Source organism: Rhinoderma darwinii, chromosome 13 (assembly GCF_050947455.1).
Source record: "Rhinoderma darwinii isolate aRhiDar2 chromosome 13, aRhiDar2.hap1, whole genome shotgun sequence".
Lineage (NCBI taxonomy): Eukaryota > Metazoa > Chordata > Amphibia > Anura > Rhinodermatidae > Rhinoderma > Rhinoderma darwinii.
Genome location: NC_134699.1, coordinates 11446570 through 11466948, shown reverse-complemented (window position 1 = coordinate 11466948; position 20379 = coordinate 11446570).

Here is a 20379-nt window from a genome sequence, read left to right as displayed (position 1 = left end):
AAGGAAACCTGTACATGCTTGTATCTGAGCACTGCATTGTCATGTACTCTTTTAGAAGAGAGCAGCTTTTACTTTTAGTCATGGTTCCTATTCAAGGGCATAACTATAGGGGGTGTAGAGGTTGCGGTTGCACCTGGACCCTTGTTCCGGCCCAATTGCCCCATAAGGACACCAGCACTATCCCGACATGCTATACATGAGGGGCCCTTTACAGGTTTTGCACTGGGGCTCTGGAGCTTCAAGTTAAAGGTGAACTAAACTTTTTTTTAAAAACTTCTGACATGTCAGAAGTTTTGATTGATGGGGGTCCGAGCACTGAGACCCCCAACGATCGCCAAAACGAAGCCACAGAAGCGCTAGGGTGAGCGAAGAGCCGTTTAGTTTCTGAACGGCTTTTCTTGGAAAGCCGAGCAATTGGTGTACAGGCTCAATAGAAAGCCATGCTGGGAGTTGGTTTCACAACAGCTGGAGTGCCGAAGGTTGCGGAGCCCTGCCGTACACCAATTGCTCGGCTTTCATAGAAAAGCCCATCAGAAACTAAGCGAGTCAGCATTAACCCGAGTGCTTCTGCCACTTCATTTTAGCAGTCAGTGGGGGTCTCAGTGCTTGGACCCCCATCCATCAAAACTTCTGACATTTCACTATGAGATGTCAGAAGTTTTTTGAAAGTTTAGTTACCCTTAGTCCTTTCCCTATTGGCAAGAGAGTCAAAAACATCTGATGCATGTATGGGAACAGAGTTCAAAGTTTGATAACTTGCTTAGAAAGTCAAAGGAAAACTTCTTTTTAAGAAGGACAGGTAATTTTTGGGGCAAAAAAAAAGTCAGATTGAAACATGGAATGGTCCAGACGCGAATCTCCAAGCACAAAATGGTTGTCACTACGATAGTCCTTAGTGGCATTGAGTTTCAGTTCGGTGCCCATAGCATTGCATTATATTTCTGGATTTGGGGACAAAAACATTTGTTTTGGAATATGGATGAATGCATTTTATTCTATGCAACTTTATTTGAGACTCCACTTTCTTCTACACTTTTGAAGCCAATAGAAAGTTGTGTTACTGTTCTGCAATGGTGATTTCCATTGACCTCTGGGAAATGCAGATATCAAATAATGTCACAAATTATCTTCCATCTGTCAATTATTTTAGGTGCTATACAGCACTGTTATCTGGCCTTTGTATTGTACTATTTGGATACTGTATGGCGGAACTCATATGTTACTCATATTAGCTTAATTTCTCTGAACTTTTTTTTTTCTTTTTTCCTGGACAAGGGTATAGTCCCTCGCTGCAAATTGGTCGCAGAAATCTCTCCAGTCTGAATTGGGTTGTTTCTGCAGCGTATGCATGGATTTCTACAAGCCCCATTCAGATGAATGGCACAGTCGCAGAAATTTCTACAACAAATCTGCCGCATTTGACTATATCTTAAGGGTCAATGCGCACGATGCATATTACGTGTGGTTTTGCCGCATGTATTTGTGTGCAACAAAACCGCAGCGTAATACAGTGGCAGCATAGTCAATGAGATTCCATGAAATCTCATGTACACGCTGCAGTGTTTTTCTGCACGTAAATTGACCTGTGATGCAGATTTTAAAATCCGCAGCATGTAAATTTGCCTTGCGTTTCCCCTTGCGAATTGTATATACCTAGTGCTGAGGAAAATCACACCAAAATCCGCAGTGTGAAAACGCTCAGGAAAGTTCATCAAAAACGATTAGGTGTGGTTTTTACCTGAGAATTTCCTGCAGCAAAATATGCAACGTGTGCATGTAGCTTAACGGTATAATTTGACGATGACCCACACATATCTGACGCTAGTAACAATCGCTATAGAGATTAAAGGTGCTTTGAACAATCCCTACTTGTTAGATCGGTCCCTTGACAAAAAACGATCACAAAGTCTCCCCCTGCTGATTCCCCCAGCGATCAGCTGTAATCTGTAGGAAAACCTGGCAGTAAGTGTTCAATTTCCCTGCAGCGCCACCACAGGAGAAATAAAGTATTACACATTTCCCATTGAAACCATGGACTGATCAGGTTCTCCAGCGTGAGATGCCCCTCGCAGTGTATACCTCTATACGGGAAGGGATTCAAAGGAAGTGGTCATGATACTATAGCTACAATGTTGCACTTTATAATACAATTGTTTAGGTCAGCGGTCACAGTGTCCATTTATATCGATGGGTTGACTCTGTAATACAGAACCGGACAGGTCCTCCAGAGCAAGAGACGCTCTTTATAACTGCTCTCCACTCTGGCCAGGAGATCAGGATCCTAAACAGAGAACCCTCCCCCGAATAACCCCGAATTCCCTAGTAGGATGTATGGAAGTGGGTTTTCTAAGCTGGACATCCCCTTTACCTATGTGGTCCAATTTCTGTATTTAGTATAATTAGTAAAGTATAATGATTAAAGGGATTGATCCTCTTTAAACTTTCAGAATGGTTTGTGGTGGAACGTGGTCGGCATCAGGACTCAATCTTTGCCAAAACTTGTGCTGCATTCGCTCTTTCTAGTTCATAAACCCGACTTACTACACACCCTCGAGAGGCTGAGGAAACAACACAACGTCATGCTCCAGTGTTTAGGTAAAGAGAAGACAGATGTTGTTCAGGCTTCAGCTAAATGAAAGCTGATTCCTCTCTCTTGCGCTTACAATGACCATCTGGGTAGTCACGATCAATTACTGACTGGTTCGGTCAGCTCGATGAACTCGTTTTAATCCACGGGTTTTTTTGTTTCACCAGAATATTTTAATTCTTGTTTTTATTGCCATCAATCTTCTAATATTCTTTATTATTTTTGATGAATTATGTATGACCCGCTACATTGTAACAGATGTAGCAGAACATAAGGAAATGAGAAGTAATGTATTAAAATGTAATATTAACTAGACAAGCATATCTGGATTTCCCTTTATAATAATCTGGCAAAGCTACGTAGACGGCACGGGCCCTGCAAAGAAGACGTTACACAGATACAAGAATAGCGGGAGCTTCATTTACATTCTAGTAATTTTATGCCTCCTATATACTCCTATCCTATAGACCCTCTGGGAAATAAAAAATATATCAACCACAAAGTCTTGTAAATTTTATAGGATAACTACTTCAGGCTCCCAGGAGGACGTCCTGATTATCCAATGTAAGTAAGAGGTAGAAACGCCACACAATACATTGGGAAATTAACTAATTAAAGGGCTAAATGTAATGGGAGCCGCTTGATTTATCATTGATTTATATGGCACTGACATATTGTGGAGTGCTGTACATTGTGGATTCATTCACATCTGTCCATTGAGTATTAGGCTCAAAATCAAATATTCATTTCTGAGGCATGTACACACGTACAGTATATAATTTTACGGCAATTTCATAGCAAGCCATGTGCCCTACTAGTATGTTTTTTGGAACCACAATGTTGCCAAGCATTATCGCTAACCAATGAGTTTCCACTCTGCCTAAAGGTCATCTATAGGTCTTAATATATAAAATATAAAATACTGTAGTAATAAAAAATGAAAAAAATTGTTATATGCATCTATATAGACATGGATCCCTATCAATGGCGTAGCTGTAGGGGTCGCAGTTTCAACCGGGCGCCTAAGCCAGGGGGCCCACAGGCCTCCCTTACCACACTGTCCACTGTGTGGACCCGCCGAGGGGACCAACAGTGGAGGATTGCAGGGCAGAACATCGGCAGGCTCTCCTGTCTCCCAGAGAGTGCCGACGGGGGGAGGGGTGAAATGAAGTCAGTGACGCTCGCCCAGGTCATGGCCAGGCGAACGTCACTGACTCCACCCCGGTCACTGACTCTGCCCCCGTCCTTCACTTTCGGGTCGTCAGGAGAGCCCAAGCAAGTTCCTGAAAGCGCTGGGGGGTGGGGAGGGATTAAAAGATTATATGATTATATGATTTCTGCCTGCTGGGGCCCTATATCTAAGCCTACCATGTGGTAGGCTTAGATACAGTGCCCAGATTACTGTCTGCTGGGCCCTTTATCTAAGCCTACAATGTGGTAGGCTTAGATACAAGGCCTATGTGTGATACTGTCTGCTGGGCCCTGTATCGAAGCATAGCACATAAAAAGGCTTAGATACAGGGCCTGTGTGTGAAACTGTCTTCTGCGCCCTGTATCTAAGCCTAGCACATGGTAGGCTTAGATACAGGGACTATGTCTCATACTGTCTGCTGGGCCTTGTATCTGAGCCTACCATGTGTGATACTGTCCGCTGTGTCCTGTGTCTATTCTACTATGTGTGATACTGTCCGCTGGGCCCTGTATCTAAGCCTACCATGTGTAATACTGTCCTCTAAGCCCTGTAGCTAAGCCTATCATATGTGATACAGTCTTCTAAGCCGCTATATTTACACCTATCCATAGCTATAGGGGTCGTAGTGCTATATATATATATATATATATATATATATATATATGCTGTCTCTTCGGCTATGAAGAGAAGTTGGGGGGGCCCATGAAGAACTATTAAACTGGGGCCCATGAGCCTTTAGTTATGCCCCCTGATCCCTATGGTCCTATACCATTTCTATATGCATGGGATACAGCAGTGGTTCAGACAGCTTGGAGTGGTTTTTTTTCAGTACAACCTCAAAATCACCTTTTAATCATGTAAATTTTCGGTCCAATATTCTGTGCTTTATTTTATTTGTATAGTGGTCAGAGCTCAGTTTTTCTGATAACAGAGCTCTGCTGTATAGACATAGTTAAATGGTAATATTCTGACTGCCGGCAGCCACCACTAGAGGGCGCTCACTGCATACCGTTTTTATTGTTGAGTTCTATGTATAAACAGTCTACAGTAAGCTCCCTCTAGTGGCAGCCAGAATCTTATAATTTAGCTCTATTTCTGCAGAGGATTTGGAGCTTTGCATCAGAAAAACAGATATGACCGCAATAAAGATATATTAAGAAATTAATCAGCAAGGAATTTTAAACCTATTGGGTGAGTTCACAAGGGTTGGATGCTTTGCGTAAAGGTACACCGCCTATCGGCCCTGGTGGTCGCAGGGAATTCCAGATGAAAAACCGCACCAAATTGTGGTGCAGTTTTTCGCCCAGAATGTCCACTGCGGAAAACTGCAGAATTTTTTGACATTTCATCCCTGGAGACTGCTGCAGCTGTCACAAACGTAATCCCAGGAGGCCAGCCTGCAGAACGTCAGAGGTAAGTATAATTTTTCTTTCTAAGTCGCGATTTTTGCGGTGTAATCGCTGCGATTCTGCCGCAAAAGTCGCAGCACGGTTTGTTGTGGGTTAAAAATCTGTACCACAGGTCAATTTGTGTGCGGTATCTCCGCATATCACATCCGCAGCGTGTGGATGAGATTTCTTGAAATCTCATCCACTCCTCTGCTACTATATTATGCTGCAGATTTTCCGCAACTAAATATGTTGCGCAAAATCTACGGTATGTATGCCACGTGTGGACTAGCTCTTTAGTTTAGAAAAACAAAATAGTGTTCAAGGGTGGACAGTCCCTTTAAATTTTTTTAAATTTACATCTAAAATTTGTTGTCACTCAGCTTTCTTAGAAACATATGGCGTAGTAGAATATTTTACTATCTGAAACTCAAGGATTTATATTTACTGGTGATTTTTTTTTTTATCGCAATGTTTAATTCTCCCTCAGTAGAAATGCATCCAGGAAGTGTAAAATGTTCCTAACAGTCAATAATTTCATCTTTTTCTTTTGTTGAAGTTTTAATTTTCGGTGTTTTCTGGCCTTGTTTCAGCATCATCTGAGTTTAAACTGACACAATCCACTTTCATAATCAAATCAATTCCAGCCGATAATCCTAAAAATCAGCTGGAGTTTATCTCCGTCCCTTTTCCTAGAAAACCTTTTAAGAAATGCAGGAAAATCATGATAATAAAAAATATCAATACTCTAGGCAAATCTCAGAAAGTCACTTTTGACAGAAGCAAGGGTGCTCCCCCGACACCTGCTGTACTCGACAGGCTGTTTTTTGTTGATCTCCTCGCATTAGTTTACATAGAAGCGACGAGGTCCCATAGAAAAGATCAAAATGGGTCATTAAGGTGATGGGTTTGCCATCCAGAGCAGAAGCACCTGGTGTTTTTTTCCACACCCTTTCCACGATCCTTCATTCCCCACTCCCTTTCTTGCTTACAATGCAGTTCCTTTGGAGAGAGGAGTCCTCAGGTTCTCGTTACCCACTAGTAAAAGGGTTGGGACCTACCAGCGCTAAGCATCCTCTCTCCTTTGGCCCCATATCAGCCGCATGGTCTACCGCTACATTATACATGCCCTTCTCTCCTAGCTTCCTTTTGTTCATGGAGGCCGGAGCTTATGTCCATGGAGCAGAAGGTAGGATTAAGGAGGTAGGTGTCATGCACCGCCCCCTTAACTCTCTGTATTACCCACAATGCAGTACATTACACGCTCCCCTGACACCTGTCCTGAGTGTCGTGAACAGGAGCTCCTGGGAAGACTTAGATTAACTAGATGATGCTATGAGAACACCAGGACAGAGTTCCCGGACTGGTAAGCAAAACGAAGGTGGGGAAATGTCCTTGCTCCAGGCAAAATGTAACCACCACAATTTTTTCTCTATTATAATATATATATTAGAAGCAGGCTACATGGCAACCTCTGCCATGCAATGCCCAAGGCCCATCTTACACCCTATTGAAACAACCCCTTATCTACAACGGTTAGCGGGGCGGATTGCTTCCAATCCATTCACAGTCCATTGACTCAAAACTTGATCAGTAGAGTTTCTCCTCCTAGGGCACTCTCGGAGGCCCATTTGCTATGTGGCATATTAGGCTACACAATGAATGCTCCAGTCTAAGTAACCTCTATATCATACCCTCTGCCTTTCTTAATGTGTTTATATAGAAGGAATGAGAATAACTTTGCCCTTTCCATGAAGTCTATTAATTCCCTTCATTATGTCTGTTTTCAAATCTCTTCAAAGGCAAATCCATTTAACTCGCACCACTTATTACTCCGACAGAGTACAGCTGAAAAAATTCAATGGGAAACCAAATACCTTTATAATTTCCTTCAATAGAATATCCCTGACCCCATTCACTTGATCCTGTAAATGAAAGGTAATAGAAACCCACATAGTGAGGTTCGAAAACCATTAAATTCTTCCAAAAGATGCCAAGATTCTAAGAAATGTTTCTCATTGAAGGTGCTGGTGGATCTGGATAATGTTGTCATGTCAATGACCTAAGTATTGTTTCGGCTGCATATTTTTCTACCGTCTGCTCCCTATATGAGCTAAGATGTTCTGTATGGGTTAATAAAGCAATAACCAATCTACAATGTCATAGTGCCTCTTATCGATATATATACATATAGTTTTAATTCATTCACTGTATATTTTGTTTATATTTGTATATCCTGTTTTAAATTATCCTTGATTTGTATTATCTTATTAACATCCTTTTTAATGGTCTTTTATATTATTGCATAATTTTCAAAAAATGTTCTGCCGTAACCTGCCCTTTCATTTGACCTATAACCTAACCTGGTAGTCATATCGACTACCGACCTCCGATACCGGTTATATAACTGCAGAGATTATCTTTGGATCAACTACTTGTACTTGACCTGACGAAGGGGCCAGTACTGCTTCGAAATACATATATTGCTGCTGTTTTATGTACAAATAAAAGTTATTTTCGACACGGCTGCGCCCTTGGATTTTCCGTCCTTTTTACCCCCTATCTCCTGGATAGTGCCTCTTATATTATCCTTATACCATGTAACCCTAATCTGCTTACTACTCACTGAAGACCTAGGACAATGCTCCCGACCCAGTGGCTTGTGTGTAACAGGTGAATCTTGTGGCCACTGCATGTGGCTCCCTTGCTATTGACAGCTGTAGATGCTGTTGACCACCAATGTCACCAGAAATGGTCTAACATTACTGATACATGGCATCAGGGTGGCACCACCTGGCACTATCATACTAGACTTTGACCAAAAAAACACCAGGTGCCACTGGGTGTACAAAGGTACAGTAAACCCATTCAATAATATAGGCAATAATAGAGTGAAGATGGGAGGGGGAAGTCAAAAAGAAACTGGGGAAAGAGAGAAGAAAAAAAAAAAGATGTGGAGGGAAGGCAGAGGTACCCTCAGAGGAGATGGGGGAAACACCCTCGGAAGATGCTGCACTTGCGAAGTATATTAGTCTCCAGCCATTGGTAGAACCCCAAAACTTAGTCCAGGGGTACCACATTGAACAGAAGGTGAAACATTCAATAGACAACAGACCCACAAAATGCATTAACTTGTGTAAGAAATCATCCTATTTGGAGCAAGTAGGGGGCTAGAATTCAGCCATCTCTGGAAAGATGTTATTTCTCCGGGGTCACCCAGTTTTTTAGAAATTGAACTTTCTGTTTGGTGGGTTCCTTTGCTATATTGTTTTGTGAATGGTTCATATTATTTGATGTCTACTTGATTTTTATAATATCTTTGATCATTGTTCTTTAATATACAATATAGCTTGACACCACTTGTTATATTCGCCTGTGGCTCTTGAGATACAGAAAGTTGGGGAGCTCTGCATAGCTGTATTAATGTACTAAGAGGTCTACCTTGTTAGGTCACACCGGCTGCTATTATATTGCCCATAAGGCCTTATTCACACGAGCGTGTACATTTTGCGCGCGTAAAAAATGCAGCATTTTTCTTGCATTGCAGTTCCGTGTGACATTCGTGTGCTGTGCGCGTCTGCGGATTTTACGCGCGTATGTCATCCGTATGTCACGTGTTTTTTTTACGTCCGCAAAAAAAACTGAAGTTGTTTTTTTTCTTTTTTTCATAATTTCGTTAGCAACTGTTGCATGAATCACAGACAGCACGTGGATCACGTCCGTGTACTGTCGGTGATCTTCACGCACCTGTTGACTTCAATAGGTACGTGATGCACAAAAACCGCACAAGAACAGGACATGCAGTCAATTTCACACAGCGGACACACGCTGCGTGGAAAACAGTGTCTGAATGGCCCCATTGCATTGCATAGGTCCTTGTGACGTCCGTTTTTTTTAACACGCGTAAGACGGACGTGAAATACGCTGGTGTGAATAAGCCCTAAGTGTTGTCATCAGGCTTTTACAACCATGGCTGCAATCTATTGGATACTCCTGGAGTAGCTCTTTCAGAAAAATTGAGGTAGGCACATGGCCAGTCCAAGTATTGGGCACGGGGCACAGTTGCCTTTTTGGTTCTAGCATCAAAGAGCTTTTATTAGCACTCGAATGTCCACATAAGTATTTGCATAATTTCAATCAGATTTGATACATGACATTAGCTGCTTAGACCTGGCAGATATTATTTTATCATCTCGCACTTCAACTTGATAATTAGAAGGCAAAAAAAAAATGAGTAAGAAACCTCTTTCTGGAAAAGACCTTGCCACAAAGGGGACCATTCCTGGGTGGTTGGATGTTCTTGAATATATTTCAATACTCAAGGTTAACGAGTGTATTAATTAGTATGGGACAAGTTAACAATTAGCTATCTTTCCCACAGACTTAGGATAATGAGAATAAAACGAATTAATTTCTGTATTTAAACTTTGGTGATTGCCGTGGGTTAAAGAAACAGTCGTAACATCTTATGCAACTATATACAACACACGTATAATGCGCACTATATAATATGGCATGCTGCGCCACTAGATGTTGTAGGGGGAAGGAGTTTTAGGATTTCCCTGATTAAAGGGTAAAACTGATACTGTGTTATGCAAAGTCCAAGGCTGAAGGGGCGGGGCATGACACAGGGATTCTCTCTTTGGCTCCACCTACAAAGGCTCTACACTAAATTTAATCCCATGTACCAGTTTTATCTGGAGTATTCCTTTAATAATTCAGACCTATCATATCCTCTCTGCTCTGCCTTCATACAACGCGTTTCGGGTCCTATATCCCCAACATTCAATATTCCACAGAACAAGTCCTCGCTGCAAGTTGGTGACCGACACATTTCTCTACTATTGTAACAAGTGTCTGATCACCAATAATTTTCTGACTCCCTGTAGAATATCTATTTTGACCACCTTAGTGTGAAATGATGGATGGATGTGGATGGAAATGTATAAATACTAAATTTTTACATCATTTATTAGTCCTAATTTCAAGTTTCCTTTCTCTAAATATTAACCCCACTGGGAGGGACTCAATTGTCACATGACTCTATGCGCCAGCCTACTGTCACTGTGTGGAGCTGAAAATACCAGAAGAGGGTGGATGTTGACAAACATTTGCATACATGTAAAAATCTGGCAGAGATAACAGCAAGTAGCTGCTACAATGTAGAAACTGTACTGGAACAGGAGGAGAAGGTAGTCTGTACATCTTTTAAAACACTGTGATGCGATATTTTTTTTATTTTTTTGGGGATTAGAGTTTTTATTTGGAAGCGTTGTCCCACCAGTTGCCAACGTACGTCCGTTCAGCTGCCATGTAATACTATATTTCTCCTGGAGTGACCACTGAACTACTCCATCAAAATCCGCTTTTTGCTGGGGGTCTCAAGAGCCGGATCCGTGGAGATCAGCTGATTGTAGCGGCAGGGGGTAGGGAGACGGACAAGTGAGCCCTAATCTACCCGCCACTCTGTCCCTGCCTACTTGCAACGACCCGCCCTAGGCGACGGGGTACAACTGGGCGGCGGTCCCTGCGCTCAGTAAGTGCACGACAAACACGACAAACATACAAGGAACACAAGCAAGGAAAAGGGGCCGTTGCCCACGGCAACACCGTGAGCAACCAGAGTGGTGAACGAGCCGAGTCAAGCCAGGAGTGTGCGAGGTACAAAACGAAAAGCAGAAGAGTAGTCGGTAAGCCAGGGTCGGTATGGAGCAGGATCAAAAATAGCAGGAGCTGTAGCTGGGCCAGGAACCACAAGGAAGGAAACAAAAGCAATAACAAGCACCGAGGGACAGGAAGTGCAGGCTCTAATAGACCGAGGGCGGGAGCTAGCTGAGTCTGGCCAGGTTACGATAGGCTCTCCCACTCCTAAGCCTGCCAGCCTGAATGGTGGAAGCAGGAGTCAGTCTCAGGGATGTATTCTCAGGTGCTGACTGATTAGTTCTGGGAGTTAACCCCGCAGTGCCTGGCAGATCCTTTACAGTACCCCCCCTTTTATGAGGGGCCACTGGACCCTTTCTAAGTGGACCTGGCTTACTGGGGAAACGCAGGTGGAACCTCCTGACCAATACCCCAGCGTGAACATCCCGGGCGGGTACCCAAGTCCTCTCCTCGGGCCCGTATCCTCTCCAATGGACCAGGTACTGGAGGGAGCCTTGGACCATCTTGCTGTCCACAATCCTGGCCACCTCGAATTCCACCCCCTCCGGGGTGAGGATGGGAACAGGAGGTCTCCTCGAGGGAGCCAAGGACGGGGAGCAGCGTTTGAGGAGGGAGGCATGAAACACGTCGTGTATCCGAAAAGACGGGGGTAACTCCAGCCGGAAGGAGACAGGATTGAGGACCTCAATGACCTTATACGGCCCAATAAACCGGGGAGCAAACTTCTTGGACGGAACCTTGAGACGCAAGTTCCTAGACGACAACCACACCAGATCCCCGACCATAAACAGGGGGTTAGCAGAACGTTTTTTATCAGCCTGAGTTTTTTGTACGCTCTGGGACACCTCTAGGTTTTTCTGAACCTGGGCCCAGACTGTGCACAGTTCCCGATGAACGACCTCTACCTCAGGATTGTTGGAACTACCAGGTGAAACGGAGGAGAACCGTGGATTAAACCCAAAATTACAAAAAAGAGAGACCCCAGACGAGTTACTGACCCGGTTATTAAGGGAAAATTCGGCGAGGGGAATGAAAGAGACCCAATCAAATTGACAGTCAGAGACAAAACACCTTAAGTATTGTTCTAGAGACTGATTAGTCCTCTCCGTTTGGCCATTGGTTTCAGGATGGAAGGCAGAGGAGAAGGACAGATCAATCCCCAACTTCATACAGAAGGCTCTCCAAAACAATGAAACAAATTGTACCCCTCTGTCCGAAACAATATTGACAGGGACCCCATGGAGACGCAGGATGTGTTTGACAAACAAGGTAGCCAACGTTTTGGCGTTGGGTAGTTTCTTGAGGGGCACAAAGTGGCACATCTTACTGAAGCGGTCCACCACCACCCACACCACCGACTTGCCTTGGGATGGAGGCAAATCGGTGATAAAATCCATGGAGATATGTGTCCAAGGTCTCTGGGGAATGGGCAACGAATGCAGTAAGCCCGCTGGTCGGGACCTGGGAGTCTTGGACCTAGCACAAACCTCACAAGCGGCGACGTAGGCCTTAACGTCTTTAGGCAACCCAGGCCACCAATAATTTCTGGTAATGAGGTGTTTGGTACCCAGGATGCCTGGATGGCCAGATAGTGCGGAGTCATGATTTTCCCTAAGTACCCTTAGCCGGAATTGCAGGGGAACAAACAGCTTGTTCTCAGGAAGGTTCCCGGGAGCTGCACCTTGATCAGCAGCAATTTCAGAGACTAAATCAGAATCGATCGAGGAAATGATTATACCTGGAGGCAAAATACAAGCAGGATCTTCCTCCGAAGGAGGGCTGGCCATGAAGCTACGCGACAGTGCATCAGCCTTAATATTTTTAGACCCAGCCCTATAGGTAACCAAAAAATAGAATCTGGTAAAAAATAACGCCCATCGAGCTTGTCTCGGGTTTAGCCTCCGGGCAGATTCTAGGAACACCAGATTCTTGTGGTCGGTAAGGACCGTTACCTGGTGCCTAGCCCCCTCCAGGAAGTGGCGCCACTCTTCAAATGCCCATTTAATGGCTAAGAGTTCGCGGTTGCCAATATCATAGTTACTTTCAGTTGGCGAAAACTTCCTGGAGAAGTAGGCACAGGGGCGGAGATGGGTGAGGGACCTGGTACCCTGGGACAACACAGCCCCCACTCCCACCTCAGATGCGTCAGCTTCCACGATAAATGGCTCCATTTGGTTGGGCTGAACCAGCACCGGGGCCGAGACAAAGCACTTCTTAAGGACCTCAAAAGCCTGGACAGCCTCAGGAGGCCAGTGGAGGAGATCAGCACCTTTGCGAGTGAGGTCCGTAAGGGGCTTAGCGATGACCGAGAAGTTAGCAATAAATCTCCTGTAATAATTAGCAAACCCCAAAAAACACTGTAACGCCTTCAGGGAGGCAGGTTGGACCCATTCCGCCACAGCCTGAACCTTGGCGGGGTCCATGCGGAATTCATGAGGAGTGAGGATTTGACCCAAAAATGGAATCTCCTGTACCCCAAACACACATTTTTCGGTTTTGGCAAACAGTTTATTTTCCCGAAGGACCTGGAGCACCTTCCTGACATGCTCCACGTGGGAGGACCAGTCCTTGGAAAACACCAGTATGTCATCAAGGTACACTACCAGAAAAATCCCCAGGTAATTTCTCAAAATCTCATTTATGAAATTCTGGAAGACCGCAGGGGCATTACACAACCCAAAGGGCATGACGAGGTATTCGAAATGGCCTTCGGGCGTGTTAAACGCAGTCTTCCACTCATCCCCCTCTTTGATGCGAATAAGGTTATACGCCCCCCGTAGATCCAATTTAGAAAACCATTGGGCCCCCTGAACCTGATTAAAGAGATCAGGAATCAAAGGAAGGGGATACTGGTTCCTTACCGTGACCTTATTCAGGCTACGGTAGTCAATGCATGGCCTAAGACCACCATCCTTCTTCCCCACGAAGAAGAAGCCAGCACCTACCGGAGAAGAAGAGGGACGAATGTAACCCTTGGCCAGGGATTCCTGGATATACACTCTCATAGCTTCACGTTCGGGACAAGAAAGATTAAATATCCTACCCTTAGGAAGCTTAGCTCCTGGTACCAATTCGATAGCGCAATCGTATTCTCTATGAGGAGGTAACACTTCGGAGGCCTCCCTAGAGAAAACATCAGCGAAGTCCTGAACAAACTCGGGTAGCGTATTCGCCTCCTTAGGGGGAGAAATAGAATTAACAGAAAAACATGACGTACAACATTCATTACCCCATTTGGTTAGCTCCCCAGTATTCCAGTCAAACGTAGGATTATGCAACTGCAACCAGGGAAGACCTAGCACCAAATCGTACGATAATCCCTGCATCAACAGTACAGAGCATTGCTCCAAATGCATGGAGCCAACAAGGAGTTCAAAAACAGGGGTATGCTGTGTAAAATAACCATTAGCAAGAGGAGTGGCGTCGATACCCACTACCGGGACAGGTTTAGGCAAATCAATAAGAGGCATAGCAAGGGACATAGCAAATTCCACAGACATGATATTAGTAGAGGACCCTGAATCCACGAAAGCACTGCCGGTAGCAGACCTACCACCAAAAGAGACCTGAAAGGGAAGCAAGATCTTAGTACGTTTCATATTTACGGGAAATACCTGTGCGCCCAAGTGACCTCCCCGATGATCACTTAGACGCGGAAGTTCTCTGGCTGCAACCTTACGCTTAGGACAGTTGTTCACTTGATGCTTGTCGTCCCCACAGTAGAAGCAGAGACCATTCTTCCTGCGGAATTCTCTACGTTGTTGGGGGGACACGGAGGCCCCGAGTTGCATAGGTATCTCTGAATCTTTCGGGGAGGAACGAAGCAACGGAGCTTCGGGAGGCATCATGGGGGAGTCGGAGGAGAAAACACATAAACGTTCACGTTGTCGTTCCCTGAGACGTCGGTCAAGTCGTATCGCTAAAGCCATAACCTGGTCTAGGGAGTCAGAAGAGGGATAGCTAACTAGCAGGTCTTTCAGGGCATTCGACAGACCCAACCTAAACTGGCACCTTAAGGCAGGGTCATTCCACCGAGAAGCTACGCACCACTTCCGAAAGTCAGAGCAATACTCCTCAACAGGTCTCTTACCCTGACTTAAGGTCACCAGCTGACTCTCGGCAAAGGCAGTCCTGTCAGTCTCGTCATAAATAAGTCCGAGAGCAGAAAAGAAACAATCAACGGAGGAAAGTTCAGGGGCGTCAGGAGCCAAGGAGAAGGCCCACTCTTGGGGCCCTTCCTGGAGCCGGGACATAATTATACCCACCCGCTGGCTCTCAGAACCTGAGGAATGAGGCTTTAAACGAAAGTAAAGCCTACAACTCTCCCGAAAGGAGAGAAAAGTCCTCCGGTCCCCTGAGAACCGGTCGGGCAACTTGAGGTGGGGTTCAAGAGGTGCAGTGCGGGGAACTACCAGGGTAGCATCAGGCTGGTTGACCCTCTGAGCCAGGGCCTGGACCTGTAGGGAGAGACCCTGCATTTGCTGAGCCAGGGTCTCACGGGGATCCATAGTGGTGTCAGGGACCAGGGGTAGACTAGGTATGGGCTTGTTATTATGTAGCGGCAGGGGGTAGGGAGACGGACAAGTGAGCCCTAATCTACCCGCCACTCTGTCCCTGCCTACTTGCAACGACCCGCCCTAGGCGACGGGGTACAACTGGGCGGCGGTCCCTGCGCTCAGTAAGTGCACGACAAACACGACAAACATACAAGGAACACAAGCAAGGAAAAGGGGCCGTTGCCCACGGCAACACCGTGAGCAACCAGAGTGGTGAACGAGCCGAGTCAAGCCAGGAGTGTGCGAGGTACAAAACGAAAAGCAGAAGAGTAGTCGGTAAGCCAGGGTCGGTATGGAGCAGGATCAAAAATAGCAGGAGCTGTAGCTGGGCCAGGAACCACAAGGAAGGAAACAAAAGCAATAACAAGCACCGAGGGACAGGAAGTGCAGGCTCTAATAGACCGAGGGCGGGAGCTAGCTGAGTCTGGCCAGGTTACGAAAGGCTCTCCCACTCCTAAGCCTGCCAGCCTGAATGGTGGAAGCAGGAGTCAGTCTCAGGGATGTATTCTCAGGTGCTGACTGATTAGTTCTGGGAGTTAACCCCGCAGTGCCTGGCAGATCCTTTACACTGATCACCATGGCAGCTCTCAGATTAAAGGGATTGTCTATGATGAGACAACCCCTTTAAGATTATCCGGACAGTCATGTGTAGAAGCGTAGGAGTGTTATGCAACAGCCAAGAAATGAACATGTTTTGCAATGCATCTGACTGGTTCCCTGTTTAATTTATTTTACTTATATCCAAGCAAAATATACGGCTCCTCATTGTCATAAATTCTGAATTCAATAGAAAAAGAGTCGAGCAGCTACAGCTACAAAAATATATGATCCTTAAATTGCAGCATAACGGATATAATTTGCCATGCCAAGGAAAGATGGCAGCTCTATAATTTACTTAGACATTTAGAGAATATATATAGACAACGACATGAATAATATGAGTGGCTGTGGGAACTTTATGGAGCTAGGTAGAGACTTATATATTGTTCATGCTGGGATCATTTGGGAGGATTTGTAAAAGGGGTCTAGAAATTGTCGCGGGTGGGTTGGACCATATTTACCAAATTGTTGCACTAATTTTGACACTACGAACACCTGAGGTGTTTTTAAATACTCTAAGTCTTTCCCTGCATCCCTACACACAGCCATAGAGAAAAATTATACAATTATTCCTGCCTACAGCCACCACTAGGGTAGCATACTGCATATGAATTTATGTGGCTCCCATTGAACTCAATGGAAGCTGTATATATGTATGTAGTGAGCACCCCCTACTGGTGGCAACAAGATAACATAATTTTCTCATAAAAAGACACAACAACCACCTTCTAACCATGAGCCCCATAGCAGGGTCTCAATGTCTAATACATTGTCTGAGGGGAGGTGCATGACACAGGTATTCTCTCTTTGGTGTTCTTTGAACAACGCTAAACCTAAAACGGCAGCTTATAAAAGTAAAGCTTATAGAGATAATATAACTCAATGATATGTAAAGTGTATAGATTAGAATAAAAATAGGGTATAGTTGTGCATGTATTAGGATTGGGCTACAAGATAACACTTGGTCCCTGTAAAATCATAGGATGACTGCAACATGACCTCATGGCTTCTCTATAGGAAACAAGGTCACAGTTGATCCAGTGATGGACACACAAATTCCGACCTTGAAACTTTTTGCAATGGTCTCAATGTTGCCCGTTAACTTGTTTCCCATAGGTAAAGATTGAGGCTGCCTCAAAAGAATTGTGTATTCCCATCCTTGGCTATAGTGCAGCGAGAAATGCGGTGTGTAACCTGTATTATTTGGCTCTTTTTCCTTCCCTCTGCTGGTTCTTGTAGATGCACATTTTCTCTTTCCATACTTTGAGTTGACAGGCTCAGCCTGACTGTGAAATCAGATGTGTCCTTTTTAATGCTTCACCCCTTTCCCTCTCAAGCTGTTTTACTGAGTAAGAAACTGCAGCTGCATCCCCCTCCCCTCTTCCCTTACTTCTATTTTCTGCTTTACACTGTTTGTTTTTTGGGGAACGATGAGGTCATTTTGAGTATTTACAGATACCCTGTAGGAATGGAAAGGGGAATTACAGGCTTCTCGAAAGTGAGGAAAATGCCATTATCCAAAATATAACAGTTAGTACACTGTAAAGGTTAAAGTACACAAAAAGTATTATAAACTTACCCAGAGAAGCTGCTCTTGATAAAAAAGAGGTAACTTCAAGAAGATGTTTTTTTTACTTTTTCAAATCCACTTTTCCAGCAGGTAGAATATCTGTTCTCATCCGGTCCCCATTCACGCTTCACATTCCTATCTCAGCATTAAATGTATTTGTAAAGCGCTGTCGAGAGATAGCAAAAAATAAAATAATCCCAGATATTAAATCCCTCTCTCTGGCAATGGCTGGAACATTGAACACAAGTCACCTGTGTACGCTTCGTTTAGCAGAGATTTAAATCGCTGTGTTTTCCTGCGAAAGTCCCGCGCTGGGAGATGTCATATCAGGTTTGATTAAATGACGAATGAGAACATGTTACACTTCATTACACTGCAGCTTTTCTTCGGGGGGCTCGTGGGCTGAAATTAAAACTAGCTGCAGTAGAAGAAAAACAACTAGTTCTGAGCTTAAGTGGCAGGGTCTTTTTTACATAGAAAACCAGTAGGGCAGAGAGTAGAGGATTATATCTATTGATCTAAAGAGCTTACTATAGGTTCTAGAGGAGTACAACTAAGGGCAGGGCTAGATAAGGACTACGAAAAAACGACTGCTATATATGAGAACTTTGGCGTCTCCTCACAACTATTGTGTGGCAATTGCAACCATAGGAATCAGACTTAATGTGACCTGGTCCTGGCCATCAATGCGGCGATGGGAATGTAAGTAATACAATTCTAAGCACCCAGAGGTTTCCATTGACTCCTTGGAGAGTGATCACTTATATGCACCATTAAAGGTCAGGACTGGCACCAAAATGTGCCTAGAATTGCTCTCTTCTCAGATCCAAAATCTGTAGCCACCACACAGGAGAGCTGACAGCTCCTCTATACTACACCACACAGGAGAGCTGACAGATCCTCGATACTACACCACACAGGAGAGCTGACAGCTCCTCTATACTACACCACACAGGAGAGCTGACAGCTCCTCTATACTACACCACACAGGAGAGCTGACAGCTCCTCTATACTACACCACACAGGAGAGCTGACAGCTCCTCTATACTACACCACACAGGAGAGCTGACAGCTCCTCTATACTACACCACACAGGAGAACTGACAGCTCCTCTATACTACACCACACAGGAGAACTGACAGCTCCTCTATACTACACCACACAGGAGAACTGGCAGCTCCTCTATACTACACCACACAGGAGAGATGACAGATCCTCTATACTACACCACACAGGAGAAATGACAGATCCTCTATACTACGCCACACAGGAGACCTGACAGCTCGTCTATACTACACCACACAGGAGACCTGACAGCTCATCTATACTATACCACACAGGAGAGCTGACAAATCCTCTATACTACACCACACAGGTGAGCTGACATCTCCTCTATACTACACCACACAGGAGAGCTGACAGATCCTCTATACTACACCACACAGGAGAACTGACAGCTCCTCTATACTACACCACACAGGAGAGCTGACAGATCCTCTATACTACACCACACAGGAGAGCTGACAGCTCCTCTATACTACACCACACAGGAGAGCTGACAGCTCCTCTATACTACACCACACAGTAGAGCTGACAGATCCTCTATACTACACCACACAGGAGAAATGACAGATCTTCTATACTACGCCACACAGGAGACCTGACAGCTCATCTATACTACACCACACAGGAGAGCTGAGTGCTCCTCTATACTACACCACACAGGAGAGCTGAGTGCTCCTCTATACTACACCACACAGGAGAGCTGAGTGCTCCTCTATACTACACCACACAGGAGAGCTGAGTGCTCCTCTATACTACACCACACAGGAGAGCTGAGTGCTCCTCTATACTACACCACACAGGAGAGCTGAGTGCTCCTCTATACTACACCACACAGGAGAGCTGAGTGCTCCTCTATACTACACCACACAGGAGAGCTGAGTGCTCCTCTATACTACACCACACAGGAGAGCGGAGTGCTCCTCTATACTACACCACACAGGAGAGCTGAGTGATCCTCTATACTACACCACACAGGAGAGCTGACAAATCCTCTATACTACACCACACAGGAGAGCTGATAGATCCTCTATACTACACCACACAGGTGAGCTGACATCTCCTCTATACTACACCACACAGGAGAGCTGACAGATCCTCTATACTACACCACACAGGAGAGCCGACAGATCGTCTATACTACACCACACAGGAGAGCTGGCAGATCCTCAATATTAGACCAGACAGGAAAGCTGACAGATCTTCTTTAAATGGTTGATTAACATTGTCTCTAACTATTAACAATGGTAAAATCCAGCCTCTTTGTAATATATCTTTATTACTTGTTTCGCTTATTTATAGTTAGTTTTGTTTTCATTTATGCAAAAAAAAATTAAAACCGGTGATGTACATCAAGCCAATGAACACCAATATTAGTGTTGTTTGTACTCTGCACCCCCACTCTTATCCTGTGCCAGTGAGGCCTCTTAATGTACAAAAAACACCACAGATACAGTTATAATTGATAAACCACGTGCCACCCTTTCCTCTGCCCAGACTAAATAAAAGAGACTCCATGAAACTTTATGTGCTAAGCCCCTGATCATTCTGCACTGTTCCTCATTAAATCTTGACATCAAGCAGTATTGGCCTGTAAAAGGCATAAAAGCCAATAAATAGACACGTCTGGTTATTTAATAATCAAGACTATGGAGAGTTATTGTTATTCACATTTCTTATCTCACGGAGTCATTCGCAGAATCACCTGAATTTAGTCATTTAGAAGAGAACCCCATCAGGAAGACAAAGCTCCCCTGCTAGTC